This window comes from Callorhinus ursinus, unplaced genomic scaffold (assembly GCF_003265705.2).
Source record: "Callorhinus ursinus isolate GAN/ISIS: 27379988/994484 unplaced genomic scaffold, GSC_fseal_2.0 scaffold35, whole genome shotgun sequence".
In the NCBI taxonomy this organism is placed as follows: domain Eukaryota; kingdom Metazoa; phylum Chordata; class Mammalia; order Carnivora; family Otariidae; genus Callorhinus; species Callorhinus ursinus.
This window is the reverse complement of record NW_027397097.1, coordinates 2,031,192-2,048,346: the sequence shown is the minus strand read 5'-3', so window position 1 is coordinate 2,048,346 and position 17,155 is coordinate 2,031,192. Positions and strand designations below refer to the sequence as shown.

The 17,155-nt window shown below is 42.8% G+C and overlaps 1 protein-coding gene across 4 annotated transcripts in view; it reads left to right on the top strand.

Moving 5' to 3' along the window:
- The first annotated feature begins 32 nt into the window (after nucleotides 1–32).
- Nucleotides 33–17,155, top strand: part of NUMA1 (nuclear mitotic apparatus protein 1) — a 68,803-nt gene continuing 51,680 nt past the window's right edge. For 2 of the 4 annotated variants that reach the window (XM_025894083.2, XM_025894081.2), the window contains exons 1-2: nucleotides 87–246; nucleotides 4,870–4,957. The gene's annotated coding sequence lies outside the window, so the exon portion shown is untranslated. Of the gene's footprint in view, nucleotides 247–4,869; nucleotides 4,958–17,155 lie in introns of all 4 variants that reach the window. The other 2 variants (XM_025894087.2, XM_025894085.2) reach the window with 2 other exon arrangements.

Here is a 17,155-nt window from a genome sequence, read left to right as displayed (position 1 = left end):
TGGGGCGGGGCCATAGTTTAAACTAATTGTGCGCTCACCGCGCTGGCGCGAGCCCGTGACAAATACGATCCCGCGGAAGCGTGAGGCGGAGCGGGAGCGCGCGGCAGGTAACCGGCGCGGGCCCGCGGCTGGCGTTCGGTTTGGGCGCCCGCAGGGATGCCGGGGCCTAAAGGGGGTGCTGGAGAGGCGGGTGCGAGCGGAAGGCCTCCTTCATAACCTGCTCTGACTGGGGAGAATCTATCGGGGGTAAGGTTTGTGAGGAGGGGGGGCATGTCCGGGTGGGAGGAGGTGCTGGCGTGCCTAGGGGGAGGGTCTGTTTGGGGGCGTGTCTGTGGAATTCTGTCTGCAACCGGGTCGGGTCGGTGGGGGTGGGGGGCGGCTAGTGCGTGTTCCTGAAATGCTTGTGACCCAGAGGTCCCAGGGAAGTCTCCGCCTATTATTGTTAACAATAGCAGTAGTAATACTAGTAGTAAACATTTTCCGAGCACCGGCTACGTTTCAGACATTGTGCCACACCCTTTACATGGATCATTTTTAAATATTCCTAATTGTCCTATTATCCTTTATTACAGATGGGGAAACAGGTATTTTATAGTGTTTACTTGGTCAGGATTACATAGCTAGTGCATGGTTGGCGTAAATAAAGAGTGGGGGGTAAGGGGCTGTGTGGGGGTGCGCGTTGTCTTGGACGAGTCACCTAATTTATTTTGAGCCTCATTTCCCAAACGTAAACAATGAACTTACCTGCCTTACCTACTTCTTAGGGTTGTTCTGAGGGCCAGATCAGTTAAGTTGTTTCGTGGAAGCATCTTGGAATGTACAAATATATGACTGTAAGTTACTGTGTGAAGGTTGTGGGTGGGAAAGAGCGTAACTGGCTTGATGATGCCTCCTGTGGACGTCCGCTCTTGCTTAGGCCCCAGGGGAGTGCTTCTCATCTGGTATTGGAAGAGTGTCTGCATGTTTGCCCTTCTAGAGACAGTGTCTTTTGTCCCCGTATCCTGATGCCTAGGCAGGTATGAGTGAAACATATCATGTCTATGAATGCATGCTTTGAAAGGAATGAGCTTTCGTGGACTGAAAGGAAATAGGAGCCTGGCTTTCCCATCTTCATTTAGTGGCTTTTGAACCTCTGTATTCTATCTTTTTGCCTGGAATGGCACTGCCTTCTAAAAATGTGATATTTACTTGCTTTAATCCGTGTTTCCCTCTCTCTCGTGTCTGTTGCCTGGTCCTGTATGTCCAAAGTTCTGGAATGTCAAAAGTGTGTTACTCTGTGGTGGACAGAAACCTTGGATAAGGGAAATGGGGCTACCTTGCGGAGCTATTTACTGCTGTGAATCTATGGGAACCCAGAAGGAACATTCAGACCGAGTAAGGTAGCTGTCCATCATCAAGGATGAGTATATGTGTTCCCTCCCTCTCTGTTCCTGTATGGTTCTCCTTGTAGAGGAAGAAGCACATAATTCTCTGTAAAAGCTTCCAGAGTACTCTTTTCTTGGCCCAAGTTCAAGCAAATGGTGACTAATTGTAATGCCTGATTCTTAATCTATGCCAAAGCTGTACTCCCCCAAAGCTAAAAAGTCTTACCTGAAAGCTCATTTAAAAATTTCTATTTAGAATGTTTTTTTTTTATTTATGGAATATGGGAGTGAGAAGAATGCCTTGAACTAGTACTTGAGTTCTAGAACTGTTAGGATGGGGGGAAAGCCCTGCCACAGGTGGCTAAGCAGAGCTGATGGGGAATGTTTTGACAGCTGTGTCTAATTGATTAACACCCTATGGTCAATAAGTATGTTGGGGGTCACTTATTTCAGCCTCTTACCCAGTGTTACACTAAACATATCAAAAGGTGTTGTCCGAACTCAAAAGGAGCACTTCCAATGATGAGACCACTCCCAAAGGCAGTCCATTTCAATATTGAACAATTCTAAGTAATAATCATTGTTATTGTAGTCTAACAGTATTGTTTTGTGCTTTCAGTGATTAATTTCATTTTACCCTTATATGCTTTTTGTTTTTTCACCATTCTTGCATTTTATTCCTTTTGTGTTAAATAGATGAATATATCCTTCAGATGTTTTCTTCAGTGAGAGTCAGTTAGTGGTAAACACTGTGTGGAAACATCTTTATCTTCTCTTCAGTCTTGATAGTTTAGCTGGGTACTAAGTTTCCAATTATTTTCTCTCAGCATTTTGAAAATGTTATTTTACTGAAATTCTGACTTTTTGTTGTTACTTTTGAGAACTATGCTCACAATTTAACTATCATTTTATTGTAGGTAACCTGCATTTTTCTCTGGTTGTTTTAAAGATCTTACTGTTTGTGTTCTGCAGTTTCATTATATGGTGTGGATTTAATTGTATCCTCTTGGGAGCTTATAGTGATTTCTCAATCTGAGATTCCATACCTTGCATAAATTTTGTAGAAAAATTTGCAGTCATTCCGTTTTTAAATAGTGCCGCTCCCAGATCCCATATTTTAACTTGTGTTGGGCTTTTTTATTCTGTCCTCCACATCTCTTCTTATCTTTCATAATTTCTCTTGCTGTGTTACCTCTGAGTAATTTCTTTAAATCTATCTCCTAGCATACCAATTGACTCTTCAGCTAGAACTAATTTACTTTGTGTGTGTGTGTGTGTGTGTGTTTAGGGTGGGAGGGGCAGAGGGAGAGGGAGACAGAGGATCTTAAGCAGGCTCCACGCCCAGTGCAGAGCCTGATGAGAGCGGGGTCTCATGACCCTGAGATCAAGAGTTGGTTGCTGAACGGACTGAGCCACCCAGGTTCCCTGAGTTCTTCTCTTTATTAGCTAACTTTTTCAGTTTTAGAAGTACTCTTTAGTTCATTTTTAAATCTGCCTCTTTGTTTTCTATGGTATCTTGTTTTTGTCTCATTTTTTTTTCTTTTATTTTTATTAACATATAATGTGGGGCGCCTGGGTGGCTCAGTCGTTAAACGTCTGCCTTCAGCTCAGATCATGATCCCAGGGTCCCGGGATTGAGCCCCGCATCTGGCTCCTTGCTCGGCAGGAAGCCTGCTTCTCCCTCTCCCACTCCCCCCTCTTGTGTTCCCTCTCTCGCTGTATCTCTCTCTGTCAAATAAATAAAATCTTAAAAAAAAAAAACAATGTATTTGTTTCAGAGGTACAGGTCTGTGATTCATCAGTCTTACACAATTCACAGCACTCACCATAGCACATACCCTCCCCAGTGTCCATCACCCAGCCACCCCATCCTCCCACCTCACTCCACTGCAGCAATCCTGTTTGTTTCCTGAGATTAAGAGTCTCTTATGGTTTCTCTCCCTCTCTGGTTTCATCTTGTTTCATTTTTCCCTCCCTTCCCCCTATGATCCTCTCATGTTTTCAATTCGTATAATAATTTTAAATAAACTTGTAGTCTCTATCATGTTCAATTTTCTGACGTTTTTATGGGTATGATCCTGCCATTTGTTTTAAACTGACTCTTGCCCATGATGAATTGTTTCCTCAAGTATGTAGTAGTTTTGGATTGTAAGTTCATATTCAAAGGAGCATCATTTATGGTAGTCTTATGTAGCATGGATTGAGGTCAGTTCTCTCAAGAGCAGTTTCTTTTCTTTTTTTCCAGTGTTAAGTCAACTTTGCTTAGGCATAATTTATGTACAATAAACTCTATTTAAAGTGAAAAGTGTTTTGACAGATGTATACACCTATAAAAAGCTGTCACAAAGTATAGAGCAGTTCTGTCATGCCCCAAAGTTTCTGCATGCTTCTTTACAGTCCATGTTTCCCTTCACCTTGGCTCAGGAACTTTTTTTTTTTTGAGTTTTTTTTTTTTTTTTTTTTTTTGAGAGAGAGAGAGAGAAGGAGTAGGGGGAGGGGCAGAAGGACACTCCCTGCTGAGCAGGGAGCCCGATGTGGGGCTCGATGTGGGGCTCGTCCTGGGATTCCCTGGAAGCCAAAGGCAGTTGCTTAACCAACTGAGCCCCCAGGTGCCCTGCTCAGGAACTGTTGTAGATTAATTTGCATTTCCTAGAATTTCATGTAAGTTAAATCATGTAGTGTGTATTCTTGGGCCTAGTTTCTTTCACATAGCATAATGCATGTGAGATTTATCCATTTAGTTGCATATATCAGTAATTTGTTGCTTTCTGTTGCTACATAGTATTCTGTTGTATGGTTATATCATGAAATGTTTATTCACTGTTGATGGACTTTTGGTTTGTTTTCAGTTTTTGGCTATTGTGAATAAAATTGCTATGAGCACTCATGTACAAATATTTGAGCATTTGTGTATTTTGCTTTTCAGAGTGGAATGGCTGGGTTGTATGGCAGTTGTATATTTAACTTTTTAAGAAATTACCAGTTTTCGAAAGTGGTAGTACCATTTTAGTGGTATGTGAGAGCTCCATTTGCTTCATATTCTTTTTTTTTAAGATTGTATCTAATTATATATTTATTGAGAGAGAGCTTGTGCAGGTGCACACGCTCAAGCAGGGGGAGGGACAAAGAGAGAGTGAAAAAGGATCTCAAGCGGACTCTGCTCTGAGTGCAGGGCTGGATATCACCACCCTGAGATCATGACCTGAGCCGAAATCAAGACTCAGATGCTTAACTGACTGAGCCACCAGGCGCCCCTTGCTGTATATTCTTACCAATACTTGGTATTGTCAGCCTTTTAATATTAGCCATTTTCATGGAGGTATAGTAGTATCTCATCATGGTTTTAATTTGCATTTTCCTGATGGCTGATGATGTTGAACATCTTTTCACATATTTATTGGCCGTTCATTACATGTCCTGGAGAACTTTGTGGTTGCTTCTGTTGGGCACTCAAGGCTATTCCCAACTTGGGACCAAAATGTATGCAATTTATCTCTACTCATAGGTTTCCAGGCCACAAGCTTACGCCACAAAACAACTATGGTTTTGAATTCCTAGGAGGGTTTTTCCTCCTACTTCACTGGGTGAGCAAGGTAAGCTTCCTTATTTTCCTGGTCTGTCTTTTTATTGAATGCCTCAGCCTTTATACAAGGATCTCAGTTGCTCTTTGTAGGCTCAAAATCTGTCGCCTGGACAATGAGGAGGTTATAAACTCTTTACACGGTTAGCAGAGCTATGCTGTCAGGTCACACTGTTCCTGGGATTTCCCTTACTTTCTCATGAGCTCAGTTTATCTGTGTATCAGTTAGGATCCAATCAGGAAAGTAGAAACCACACATAGCTATTTTAAGAGTGAACTCAGTAAATGGAATTAGTTTAAACCCTTGTAGGAGGGCTGAACAAGCAAAAAGGGAATCTTAAAGTAACTTTGATGTAATAACTGCATTAAACAGCTACCTCATCTAGGACTGAAAAAGAAAGGGAGGAAAGGTTGGAGTTATCAGAGCCTAGAAGTCTGAAGGGTTCTGGAGGAACTACGCCCTGATTCTCGGAGGAGAGGGTGTAGCCTGGTGCTGCTGGTTTCTCAGGTGCTCATAGGAAGGGCCTGGAGGAGTCAGGTTTGGTTGAGCTCTGCCCAGCTGGTGCTGGTGCCTCTGAGGGGGTGCAGTGAGGCTGGTTCTGGGAGTTTAGAGAGAATTGGGAAGGAACCAACTGCTGTTGTCAAGAAACAGCAAGCCATAGGAAGGAGGAAGTTCCATTTTCCCTTTAGCACCTCATATTGACAGAGCCTAACTGGAAGCTAGCTGGCAAAGGTGAAATGGGGTTGGCGAAGTCCAAGCCCCAGTGTCACAGAGCAGAGTATAACAGGGTAGGTATGGAGCTGAGGGACAATAACTTAATTGGCGTAATCTAAAAGGACGTTTATTATATTTTCCCAAGCATTTCCAGGCGTATTTAGTAGGAAGATTTTCAGGTTATCTTATTTTTCATATCAACAGTCATAGCAATAGCTAACGTTCTTTTTTTTTTTAAGATTTTATTTATTTATTTGAGAGAGGGAGATAGAGCAGGAACACAAGCAGGGGGAGTGGGAGAGGGAGAAGCAGGCCTCCCGCTGAGCAGGAAGCCTGATGCGGGGCTGGATCCCAGGACCCTGGGATCATGACCTGAGCTGAAGGCAGACACTTAACAACTGAGCTACCCAGGTGCCCCTAACGTTCTTTTTTTCCCCCCTCGGTATATACTCTGAGCCAGGCACTATTCTAAGCACTTTACATGAACTGCTTCCCAAAGTTCTATGAGGTAAATACTATCATTATTACTATTCCCTTTTAACAGGCAAGTAAACTGAGCCACAAATAAATCAGTCCACTCAAAGCCATACAGTTTGTAAGTGGTGGAGTTGGTGTTCTAATCCAAGTATTCTGCGTTCCATAACCCACATTCTTTTTTTTTTTTTTTTTTTTTAAGATTTTATCTATTTATTTGACAGACACAGCAAGAGAGGGAACACAAGCAGGGGGAGTGGGAGAGGGAGAAGCAGGCTTCCCGCCGAGCAGGGAGCCCGATGCAGGGCTTGATCCCACCCTGGGCCATGACCTGAGCTGAAGGCAGTTGCTTAACGACTGAGCTACTCAAGCGCCCCCCACATTCCTTTTTTTTTTTTTTTTAAGATTTTATTTTTGACAGAGAGAGTGTACAAGCAGGGGAAGCAGCAGGCAGAGAGGGAGAAGCAGGCTCCCTGCTTAGCAGGGAGCCCTATGGCCTCCCACATTCTTAATTTCTTTATTATGCTGAAAGTCTTTCCCCATGTCCACCCAAAATCTATCTTCCTATAATTTCTATTCAGTAGTTCTGGTTTTGTCTTCTTGCAAGAAAACACATAAGTTTTTCTCTTCATGCATGACAAGCATGCATATATTTGAAAAAAAGTTTTCATGTTCGCCCTGCTAGACTTCTGTAGTTCTTCCCTCACGTTTGCCAGGACATGACTTTTTTTTTTTTTTTTTTAAAGATTTTATTTTATTATTTATTTGAGAGAGAGAGAATGAGAGATAGAGAACACGAGAGGGAAGAGGGTCAGAGGGAGAAGCAGACTCCCCGCAGAGCAGGGAGCCCGATGTGGGACTCGATCCCGGGACTCCAGGATCATGACCTGAGCCGAAGGCAGTTGCTTAACCAACTGAGCCACCCAGGCGCCCCCAGGACATGACTTTTAGATCTTTCACCACAGTTGTTGTCATTCTTCACTGCATATACTCTGACTTTGCTCTTTAAATGTGGGGCACAGAGTTGTCACACATCCTGATCCTGCATTGATGTTTTGGGTAGCTCTGTTATATTCATGGTTCATTAAGAGCGTAACAGCCTCTCCTCCACCTCCCACTATAGGCAGCTTGCTCCCTCCCCTGCCCCAAAGGCAGCCTTTTTTTTTTTTTTTTTTTTTTTTAAGATTTTTACTTATTTATTTGACAGACTGCGAGAGAGGGAACACAAGCAGGGGGAGTGGGAGAGGGAGAAGCGGGCCTTTCGCTGTGCAGGGAGCCTGATGCGGGGCTGGGGCTCGATCCCAGGACACTGGGATCTGACCTGAGCTGAAGGCAGACACTTAATGACTGAGCCACCCAGGTGCCCTGAAAGGCAGCCTTTTAAATAAGAACTGCTGAACCAGGTCTCTACCATCTTGTATTAGTTTGATTTCTTTTATTGTGAATGCAAGCGTTTATATTTAATCCTATTAAATTGTATTGTGTTGGTTTTGGTAACTGTTGAGATCTTTTTTGCCAGAGCAAATCTAAAAACATTGTATTTTCTGTCCTTCACAGTTTATAATTCCAAAGCTTGACAAGCAGGCTTTATATGTTTTCATTCTGTCTTTGGTAAAAAGGCTAAAAATGGTAGGTTTGAGAAGCAAGCTCTGTGTTACACCACTTTAGATCTTCAGCTGATGGAAATTTGGGAGGAATAGTTTTGATTATTCTTTCTGCTAAATTGGTGGAGGAGCTATCTGGAAAGGGCAAAATCTTGGCTGTCAATGAGGGGAGGAGAGAGTCAAGGTTAAGGGTTGGCCATTGGGCAGTCAGTCACCCTAATAAGGGACCACTTGGCAGAAGTAAAATGATCTGGTGGCCGTAGAAGGGAAAGAGGGCATATTGCACAGCATGCTCCTGAGTTGAGGCCTCTGTTGACAGCTGTGTCAGCTGCCCTTTCTGTCCTATTTAAGGGCTGATTTCTTTGAAGCCAGTGCAGGAAATGCCAGTGATTCAGCCTTGCAGATTTCTTCTGCCTTACTGCAGCTGAGGACTGGTTTATATGGTGAGGAGTAAAGACTGTGTATACTTCAGACATATTTTTTTGATCACTTGGTGCCTTACTGTGACTGGCCAGAGACACTTGTTTTGCAGGCTGTCACATTTTTGGTACTCTATGACAAGGTGGATGCAATGTGACCCTAGCTCTTGGTCCTTTGTGGGTAGCAACTGTATTCTGCCCTGTAAGTGGGCATTTGTCAAGTGTCTCTGACTGCTGGATGGCCTCAGTGAAGGGCGAGGTAATAATAGCTTTTATTACCTACTTTTCTACCCTTCCTGTGGTGTGATGGTGTGAGTGTGAAGGAAACCTCTTGTTCCCCAAGAGTTTGCCACTGTACCTCTCATGAACTGTTGCAAAGTGGACCCTGTGTGGTTGCTGACCTCCAAAGCCCAGTTTCCTTAGGTAGTGAGCAAATAAGTAATGAGTGCCTGTTTTATCTCTCAAAGAGCTGAGTATGTAAAGAAGTGTGTAATACAGGATTTTCCTCCTCACCAACTGTTCAAACCTACAGATACTTTATAGGAATAATAAATATTTATATACGCTTGTATAAGTTCAAACCTATTGATACTTTACAAGAAAAATATAACAATTACACTCTTCACCTGGATTCACCAATTGTGAACATTTTGTTGCATTTGCTCTCTGTCCTTCATTTTCTGACACTTTGGACTGTTACATGTGAACATCATGTTACTTCATCCTAAATATTTCAGCAGTGTTTCCTAAAAACAAGACTATCTTCCTGTATAACCACAATACACTTAGCACTCAGGAAATTTAATATTGATTCAGTACATCCAATGTATTGTTCAGATTCCTCAAATTTTCCCAGTGATGTCTTTTAATAGACTTTTTTTCAAATTAGCCTTCATTGAAGGATCGTGCTTACATTTAGGTGCCATGATTTTGTCATGCCCCTTGAACAGTTCTCTAATCTCTTAATCTTGAATTTTTTTCTTTCTTTTTTTTTTAAGATTTTATTTATTTATTTGACAGAGACAGACACAGCAAGAGAGGGAACACAAGCAGGAGGAGTGGGAGAGGGAGAAGCAGGCTTCTGGCAGAGCAGGGAGCCCGATACGGGGCTTGATCTCAGGACCCTGGGATCATGACCTGAGCCGAAGGCAGACGCTTAACGACTGAGCCACCCAGGCGCCCCTTGAAGTTTTTTTTCTATCATAGTATTGACGTTCTTGAAGAATTTAGGTTAGATTTTTGCAGAATATTTTTTTTTAAGATTTTATTTATTTATTTGAGAGAGAGAGAGAGAGAATCCAAAGCCGACTCCACGCTGAGTGCAGAGCCCAACGCTGGGCTTGATCCCCCAACTGTGAGATCATGACCTAAGCTGAAACCAAGAGTCAGATGTTTAACCAACTGAGCCACCCAGGTGCCCCCAGAATATTTCTTAATTTGGATTTGTAGGATTGTTTTCTCTTGATTAGATTCAGGTTAAACATTTTTTAGCAGAACTATATAGGTTAATGCAGTAGTGTGATTAGTGAAGCTAGAGAACACATGGACTCAGTATTCAGTTTTGCATGACCATATATAATTTGGCACACGATTGTGTTGTCTAGTCTGTAAGCCCAATAGGAATTAAGAGAAGAGGGAACTCAGTAGGCCCTGGAATAACTAGGGAAGACTTTGGCAGGAACATGGATAAAATTTGAGGTAGTTGGAGTATGGTTAGATAAGCTGCTATTTGGGTTTCCCATCCCACTGTTAAGGTTGTGTATCATGAAAAATGAATTTCCTCTTCACAGTTTATTTATGTATTTTTTTATTTTTTTAAAGATTTTATTTATGGGCACCTGGGTGGCTCAGTCGTTAGGCGTCTGCCTTCGGCCCAGGTCATGGTCCCAGAGTCCTGGGATCAAGCTGCTCCACATCGGGCTCTCCGTTCGGCGGGAAGCCTGCTTCTCCCTCTCCCACTCCCCCTGCTTGTGTTCCCTCCCTCGCTGTCTCACTCCTTCTCTCTGTCAAATAAATAAATAAAATCTTTAAAAAAAAGATTTTATTTATTTGAGAGAGAGAGAGAGCACAAGCAGAGGGAGCAGCAGAGGGAGAGGGAGAAGCAGGCTCCGCGCTGAGCAAGGAGTCCGATGCGGGACTCGATCCCAGGACGCTGGGATCATGACCTGAGCCAAAGGCAGCCGCTTAACCAGCTGAGCCACCCAGGCGCCCCTTTATGTATTTTTTAAAGATTTTACTTACTTTAGAGAGAGAGATTGAGAGTGCGAGTGGGGGGAGGGAGAGAGGGAATCCCAGGCTGACTCCATGCTGAGCATGGAGCCTGATGTGGGGCTCATTTTCACGACCCTGAGATCGTAACCTGAGCCAAAATCAAGCGTCACATCTTTAACCCACTAAGCCACCCAGGCACCCCTCCTCTTCAGAGTTTAGAGCTCTGTATCTTCTCTGGTGTTTCTACTACTGGGAATTCTAATACTTTAGAGCTCTTGCTTTGGATTCAGAGATGATGCCCAGCATTTTGCCAGCTGCCTAACCTTGGGAAAGTCTCTTCACTTGCAAGCTAGAAAGAGTATTAATAATTTTTTTTTTAAAGATTTTATTTATTCATTTGACGGAGAGAGAGATAGTGAGAGCAGGAACACAAGCAGGGGGAGTAGGAGAGAGAGAGAAGCAGGCTTCCCGCGGAGCAGGGAGCCCGATGCGGGGCTCGATCCTAGGACCCCGGGATCATGACCTGAGCCGAAGGCAGACGCTTAACGACTGAGCCACCCAGGCGCCCCAAGAGTATTAATAATTATTTAAGAGGTTATTGTAATGCTGAAGGTGAAGTATTGCATACATATTTGAATTAAAATATTTGAATGCCTTTAGGTGGGGACAGTACTCTGGGTTTTACCATATGCTCCCCTGGAGAATCCATTTCTTTTACCTGCCTGAAGGTATTTGAATTTACCACTGCTGGATAACTGAAGGCATGGAGATGAGAGAGGCTCATGCAGAGAGAAGTGGGAAGACTGGCTTGATCAGTTCAGCGTGTACACTGGAATAGTGGGAAATAAGGTTGAATAAATGACTTAAAGGCCATATAATGGAGGATTTCAAAAATTAAGCCCGATAATTTAGGTATGATGCTTTAGGCAGAAGAAAGCCATGGAAGGTTTTTGAGTAGGAGAAACACACTTGGGAATGAAAGTGGTATGGAGCCTCCTGAGGAAGGACCTTTCCTGGTTTGGAGACCAGAATCCTAATAGGGCAGGGCCTTCCCAGTGCTGACCAAAGTGGGCGGGGGTGGGAGTGTGGTGTGGTATGGTTTGGCAATCTTGCCACAGGAGGCCACAATTTCTGCCCCAGTGACTCTTCCTGCACTGCGACTGACTCACCCCATTGACCTAGGTTGCGTGGCTTCCCTTCCGGTTGCTGTCTGATCTACAGAACGCTGGAGCTGCCCAGAATGATATGAGGCTGAGCTGACGAACAGTGGGTGGGATAGGAGAATGAACAAGCATTCCTGTCCCTTTTCCCCTTCCCTGGGTAGATGCTAATTCTAAGCCAGACTGCCAGAGATCTCTTTGTCCAGGTCTGAGGAAGCTGTCTACCAGGAGGTAAATTCAGGATGGTTCCTGCCCTCTCTGGTTTTTCATAGATTAGCTTTTTCCTGAACAGAAGCTTTACTATTTTCTTTTTTCCTGATTCATGTTCTTCATAGTAACTTTTGGTTAACTTGAGGCACATGGGTTACTGCAGGAGGTAGGAAGACAGGTTTAATAGATATATTCTTAGTGTGTGTGTGTGTGTGGGGGGTGTCCAGAGGTTTCACTGATCCCTGCTCTGAGGTAGATTATCCAGAACTTTTGTGAGCTACATACTAAACAATGGCTCATACCCATAGGGGCGATTACAGAGAGACATCCTGGTCTTAAGCCATCATTTCTCAGCTACTGGGTTTCAGAACCATTGTGGTGTACTTTAGTGTCCCAAGTTATTTCCTTTCCCTTTGAAAGACAGCAGTAAGGAATACAGAAGGGGGAGGGGTATGGATTAGGAAATGTTTGTGGATTATCCGAAAAGTCAGGGTGACTAGGTTTATAGTCCTGACTGTTGCTAACCAGCTATGTGACTAGAGTCAAATTGCCTAACCTCAGTGGACTGAGTGTTCTCATATGTAAAAATGAACAGTTTGGATTGTATGATCTGGAAGATTTCTTTCAGGGTCAAAATTTATGATTATATAATGTGATTGTAAAGTAATATAATTAATATGTGACATATATTGCACATATCTTGTCCCCTTAGTTGTAGTTGTGGGACCCTTAATATTTGTAAGTTTGTCCTCAAAGTAATTGTGTTCTCAGCCTTTGTATTTATTATGGTGATGCTGCCAATGCTCAGAATATTTTTGGCTTCTAAGCCAATCTTTTGGATATCCTCAGAAGTAGCAAATCGTCACTCTTGCTTGGTGGATTCAGTTTTTGAAAACAGCTAAAAGATATTGTGAGCCAAAGAGTGAAGCAAGGCAGTGCATTTTTTAGTGAAGAATGACATGTAAACACTAAGACTTAATTTATGTGTGTGTGTGTCTCACATGGCGTAGACTTTAAAGGCAGTTTCCGATGGAGTGTTTCATAAATGTTTTGAGTGATAGTAATATTGTTAGAATAAGTAACTTCCTACAGGGACTATTTTGACTGCAGTTTTCATTTGATTTAATAAGATTGGAGACGTGGTGGCTCAGTTGTTAAGCATCTGACCTCAACTCAGGTCATGATCCCAGGGTCCTGGGATCGAGCCCCACATTGGGCTCCCTGCTCCATGGGAAGCCTGCTTCTCCCACTCCCCCTGCTTGTCCTCCCTCTCTCACTGTGTCTCTCTCTGTCAAATAAATAAATAAAATCTTTAAAAAAAAATAAGATTGGAAATGTTTGTTTATGTATTTATTTTTAATTTTTTTAAGTTTTTATTTTTATTTATTTGACAGAGAGCAAGAGCAGGAATGCAAGCAGAGGGGATGGGAGAGGGAGAAGCAGGCTTCCCACGGAGCAGGGAGCCCAGTGCGGGGCTCGATCCCAGTACCCTGGGATCGTGACCTGAGCCAAAGGCAGATGCTTAACAACTGAGCCACCCAGGCACCCCTGGAAATGTTTGTTTAAAAAGGTGCCACTTCCTTTATACTCACTGTGCTTATTTGCTTGCTTCTAGGCCGTGGTGACTAGATAGTGTGAGGCACTACCAGTGCCTTTCTCCTGGTAGTCTTCCCAAATCACAAATGTGATTTGAGGACCAAAAAGGATTGGAACATGCTGCTGTAGGATACTGCAGCTGTGGGGGCGTTTGCAGTCCCATCTCCAGAAAACTCAGGCACAGGTCCTTCTGGCTGCAGCACCCACTGCGCACCAGCATGCCAGAGCCCATCACATGGTGTGGCTGATGCAGACAGTTTGGTAGCTCCAGTCTTTTTGTGGGAGAAATGATATATTGAGTCACTTCATTTTTTTTTTTTTTTTTTGTCAGCAGTTGGGTTTGAGAAAGGGTGAGGATGGGCACGGAGATGGGAAGAGGGAAAACAGAGAGCCTATCTTGAATGCATTTGAAATAGGCTAATTGGTGTACCCTGGAATCTGTTCCTGGAAATGGTGGTCTTGTTGATAACTAGTCAGTAAAATAAGGTATTCGGCAGTGTGGTCAAAGGATTCTGTCACTAAGTCACTATATGATTGTTTGCAATTCTTTCTTACTCTAGGTCTTGTTTAACTGATTTTGATATTGAAAAAGTTCCATACTAAGAGTTCTAGATCTGAAAACAGGTAGGCCTAAAGAGATTTGAGGTGGGAAAATATCTACTTGTAAATTCTTGACTATTAGATTAGGGGGTAGGAGTGGAATTCCTTTTTAGCCGCTAAGTTGTAGTGATTTTGCTTTCTACATGCAGTCACAGCTGAGTGATCAAACATGAAGTAGCTGTTTAATGGGAAGCAGGCACTAGGAGCTTTCTCCTGAAAAACAATCACAGGACATGCTGGTCCTGAGAGAAGTCATTCCCTGGTAGGACCTATTGTTTGAAGGAGTTGGAGGTGAATTTCATCAAAATGGACAGTGTAGATATTGTGATTTAGGAGATTTAGAGACTTTGTTCCCTACTGTGGTTAATTTCAAGTCTTTCTTTAAAGGGATTCTCTTAATGATTGATGCAATGGGATTCATTTAGAGAAAAAGCCCCAGGTAACCACAATTAGAAGTTAAAAGGCCAAGAGCAGAGCCAGTTGCTAGAGAGAAAGTGGCCTAATCAGTTGCTCTTTGACACTTAGATCCTATAGTGGCCCCAAGGAGAGAATAGGCTGCTTGGTGAGCTCACTAGGCTGGGAGATCTGAGCTCCAAACAGAGGAGGAGGTGACCTGTAGAATCCACACCTCTTAATCTTCCAATTCCTCTTCTTTCCCTCAGTGCCCTTTAGTTTTAATTAGGATTGTGTAAACACAGTCAGTTTGCCAGTCCCCTTAAAGTGGCAGGCCCATGACGTTTTCTGTTGGTCACTTTAAATTAGAGGGATTGTCCTCCTTTGACACTTCGGCTTCGCTGGCTGCCTCACTGAAAGAATTCATTAGATTAGGGCCAGTTGGCTGTTAGTCAGGCAACATTATTTAGTACCTACTGTGTGCAAGCATTGTACTGAGATGCAGCTGGTAGGTGAATGAGAGGGCTTCTGTTCTCCAGAAGCTTAGTCAAGTGAAAATATTTGTAGCTAGTGTAGACCCAAAGAGGAATGGAATAAAGTGTGTAGAGGAACAAGCAATATTGGGAACACGTAGAGGGGAGAACAGTTGTTTTTGAATTGGGAGAACAAGGAGAGCTTCTGAAGAGAGAAGGCATTTGAACCAGGTTATAAAAGGTGAATTCGCCGTTCCGTAGGTTTAGAAGAAAGAGCATTTTGGAGGAGGTCACAGCATGTTTGGGAGAAGCAGAGAGCATATTTTAGAAAAGTATTCCTGAGATAGAGGATATTTTAGAGGTATGAGCTGGAGATAGGCCGGAAAGGAAGTTTGATGGTTATATCTTAACTTTAAGTGTCATGTTAAGGGATATGGATTTTATTCTGCATGGAGTTGGCTGTTGAATTTTTTTAAGTTTATTTTTTTTTTAGTAATCTCTGCACCCAACACAGTGCTTGAACTCACAACCCAGAGATCAAGAGTTACAAGCTCTTCCGACTAAGCCAGCCAGACACACCCTGAATTTTTTATTTTTTTAAGATTTATTTATGAGAGAGAGGGAGAGCGAGCGAGCACTGCAGGAGCTGGGGGAGGGGCAGAGGGACAGGGAGAAACAGATTCCCTGCTGAACAGGGAGCCCTTTGCAGGGCTCCATTCCAGGACCCTGGCATCATGACCCAAGCTGGAGGCAGCCGCTCAACTGACTGAGCCACCCAGGCTCCCTGTTTTGTTTTTTTAACTAGGCTCCAGGCCCAGTGTCCAGCCCAACGCAAGGCTTGAAGTCATGACCCTGAGATCAAGACCTGAGCTGAGATCAAGACCTGAGCTGAGATCAAGAGTGAGATGCTTAACCAACTGAGCCACCCAGGCGCCTGGCCCCCTGAATGTTTTTGATGTGAGGAATAACATGATCCAACCCATGTTACTTAGGTCTTAGTCTATTTTCTTTCCTTTTTTTTTTTTTTAAATTTATTAGAGCGCGTGCACACTTGTGCATGGGGGGGAGGGGCAGAGGTAGAGAGAATCTTAAACAGACTCTGCAGTGAGCTTGGGCTCCTTGCATGGCTCAATCCCAGGACCCTGATCCCAAGATCAGGGCCTGAGCGGAAACCGAGAGTAGGATGCTTAACCAGCTGTGCCACCCAGGCGCCCCTGTTTTCTTTAAGTGTAAGGTCTTAGATTTAAGGGTTGAGAAGGTGATGGTCCTGAGTCTTAGAGTATAAGGTTTGTCAGGTGTCTCACTCTTAACTTGATTCCTCAGTTACATTTACTAAAGCATCTCCAAAAACAAGAAGGCAGGAAATGATCGGCATTGTCCCTTTAGATTGAGCTTCTCTACACCCCAAAGATGAAGGTTTTCTTAGGCATATACCTTATGCAGTCTTCTTGCTAATGGGTTGCTTACTTCTGCTAATCCTGTGTACAGTCCTATACAAATTTCTCACAAAGGGTGGACTTTTAATTATACAGTAGAAACCGAAAGTTTTTTGAATCTGATTGAGAAATAGTATATATTCATTGTAGGAAACAGGAAAAATATAGGAAAGGATAAAGAAGAAGACTAAATTATCCATAACCCCACTATCTGGAGAAAATCACTTATTCCCATTTTAGTATTTCTTTTCAGTGTTTTATACCTATGCATATTTCTGTTTTGCATAGTCGAAAGTCATATATTACCTATAATTTTGTATTCTGCTTCCCAGTTACCCTTGTTTTCATTGTATAAATTCGTATAAATTTAAAATGTTGCTGAAACTATAAATATTGCTATATATGCTGTATAATAATCTATCATAGAGGATTTTAATAGTGCTTTCAGTTTTTCTATTTTAAACAGCACTGTAATGCTTTTATACAAATTATAAAAGTGATATATGTAACAAATAATCCCCTATACTTAACCCTTTATTCTAATCCTACTCTGCAGGGATAACCATTTTTATTTATTTTTATTTTATTTTTTTAGATTTTATTTATTTTTCAGAGAGAGAGAGCACAAGCACACAAGCAGGGGGAGGGACAGAGGGAGAAGCAGGTTCCTGCTGAGCAAGGAGCCTGATGTGGGACTTGATCCCAGGACCTGAGGATCATGACCTGAGCTGCAGGCAGATGCTTAACCAATTGAGCCACTCATGTGCCCCATCTAAATTTCGTTTAAGATGAGCCTCACTGTCTAAAATAGCCACTGTCAGTTGGACAAACAATCTCCATTAAGAAACTATTCTATAGATATTCAGTGTAAGTTATTGTTTTGTTTAAACCCAGGTAGTAAATATTTTAGGCTTTGCAGG